Genomic DNA, 2,586 nt, shown 5'->3' with positions numbered 1-2,586 from the left:
ATTTCACTTAGCATAAAATACTTCAAGATCACTGACGTCATCACAAATGACATGATTTTCTCTTTTCTTAAGGTTGAATCATATTCCATCGTATGTATATGCCACATTTTCTTTGTCTGTTCATCTACAGATGGACATTAAGCTTGCTTCCGTGTCCTCACTATTGTGAATAATGCTGCAGTGAGTATGGGAGTGCAGATATCTCTTCAAAATTCTGATTTTAAATCCTCTGGATATATACCAAAGAGTGGGATTGCTGAATCATATAGTAGTTCTGTTTTTATTTTTTTTAAGATTCTCCTACTGCTTTCCCTAGTGGCTGCATCAACATATGTTCCCACCAACAATATATAAGAGTTCCCCTTTTCTCATATTTTCACAAATACTTGTTTTCTTTTGTAGCTTTATTTTGTTTTGATAATAGCCATCCTAACAAGTATAATGTGATATAGCTCTATACTTTTAATTTGCATTTCCCTGATGATTAGAAGTGTCGAGTACTGCCTTTCCGCGCTACCTACAGAAGGGTCCATACAGTGTTGTTCTGGATTCCTATTTCAACTTAAAGGGAAACTATCACAATGTCTGGAGCCCTTGATGTCCTGCAAATGAAGGAGGATGATGTCCTTACGTTCCTTGCAGCAGGAACCCACTTAGGTGGCACCAATCTTGACTTCCAGATGGAACAGTACATCTATAAAAGGAAAAGTGATGGCATCTACATCATAAATCTGAAGAGGACCTGGGAGAAGCTTCCGCTGGCAGCTCATGCCATTGTTGCCATTGAAAACCCTGTAGATGTCAGTGTCATATCCTCCAGGAATACTGGCCAGAGGGCCATGCTGAAGTTTGCTGCTGCCACTGGAGCAAACTCCAATTGCTGGCCGCTTCATTCCTGGAACCTTCACTAACCAGATCCAGGCAGCCTTCCAGGAGCCATGGCTTCTTGTGGTTACTGACCCCAGGGCTGACTGCCAGCCTCTCACAGAGGCATCTTATGTTAACCTACCTACCATTGCTCTGTGTAACACAGATTCTCCTCTGCGGTATGTGGACATTGACATCCCATGCAACAACAAGGGAGCTCACTCAGTGGGTTTAATGTGGTGGATGCTGGCTCGGGAAATTCTGCACATGTGTGGCACCATTTCCCATGAACACCCGTGGAGGTCATGCCTGATCTCTACTTCTACAGAGATCCTGAAGAGATTGAAAAAGAAGAGCAGGCTGTTGCTGAAAAGGCTGTGACTGAGGAGGAATTTCAGGGTGAATGTACTGCTCCAGCTCCTGAGTTCACTGCTACTTAGCCTGAGATTGCAGACTGGTCTGAAAGCATGCAGGTGACCTCTGTGCCTACTGAAGATTGGAGTGCTCAGCCTGCCACGGAAGACTGCTCTGCAGCTCCCACTGCTCAGGCCACTGAATGGGTAGGAGCAACCACTGAAAGGTCTTAAGCTGTTGTTCTTGCACAGGCTCTTAAGCAACATGGAAATAAATAAGGTTGATGGAAAATAAACAACAGTTTCAAAAAAAAAAGAAATGTTGAGCACCTTTACAAATACCTATTGGTCATTTGCGTGTCTTCCTTGGAGAAATATTTGTTTAGTTCCTTCACCCATTTTTTAATTGGGATATTTGTTATTGAGTCATAGGGATTCCTTATACATGCAAATATTAACCTCTTATCAGACACGGTTTGCAAATATTTTCTGCCATTTCATAGGTTGTGTTTTTATTGTGTTGAATGCTTTCTTTGCTGTACAGAAGATATTTGTTTGAAATCCCACTTTTGTTGACTTTGCTTTTGGTGTTGAATCTGAAAAATCATTGCCAAGGCCAGGGTCAAGAAGCTTTTTTTCCAACTTTTAATTCTAGGAGTTTTACAGTTTCAAGTCTTATGCATAAATCTTTAATCCATGTTGAGTTATTCTTTGTGTGTGGCATAAGGGTCCAATTTCATTTTATTTTTGCATGTGGATATCCAGTTTTTCCAATGCCACTTGTTGAAAAAGCTATCCTTTTCCCAGTTTATATTTTTGGCTCCCTTGTTGAAGATCAGTTAACTATTTATGCATGAGTTTTTCTGGGCTCTCTTTTCTGTTCCATTTGCCTATATGTCTGTTTTTATGCTCATATCATGATGTTTTGATTACTGGAGCTTTGTAATATGTTTGGAAAGCAGTAAGCATGATGCCTCTAGTTTTGTCCTTCTTACTTAAAATTGCTTTGGCTATTTGGGGTCTTTTATCTTTCCATATGAATGTTAAGATTATTTTCTGTTAAAAAAAAGCCACTGGAATTTTAATAAAGATCACATTGAGTCTGTAGATTGCTTTGAGTATTATAGTTTAACAATAATCATTTTTCCAATCCATGAACACAGGATATCTCTCCATTTATTTATGTCTCCTTTAATTTGTTTCAGTGTTATATAGTTCTTGGTGTACAAGTCTTTCACCTTCTTAAGTTTATTCCTAAGTATTTTATTCTTTTTTGATGCTATTGTAAATAAGATTGCTTTCTTAATTTCCTCTTTGGACAATCTGTTGTTAGTTTATAGAAATGCAAATGATTTTCTGTATTGAT

At 38.8% G+C, this 2,586-nt stretch overlaps 1 pseudogene; it reads left to right on the top strand.

Annotated features, from left to right (window-relative positions):
• Positions 1–565: 565 nt before the first annotated feature.
• Positions 566–1,454, top strand: LOC100994580 (small ribosomal subunit protein uS2-like; annotated as a pseudogene).
• The last annotated feature ends 1,132 nt before the right edge of the window (positions 1,455–2,586 follow it).

The sequence above is a fragment of the Pan paniscus genome, chromosome 14, assembly GCF_029289425.2.
Source record: "Pan paniscus chromosome 14, NHGRI_mPanPan1-v2.0_pri, whole genome shotgun sequence".
Lineage (NCBI taxonomy): Eukaryota > Metazoa > Chordata > Mammalia > Primates > Hominidae > Pan > Pan paniscus.
Note: the sequence above shows the minus strand (reverse complement) of the source record. Positions and strands in the feature narration are given on the sequence as shown.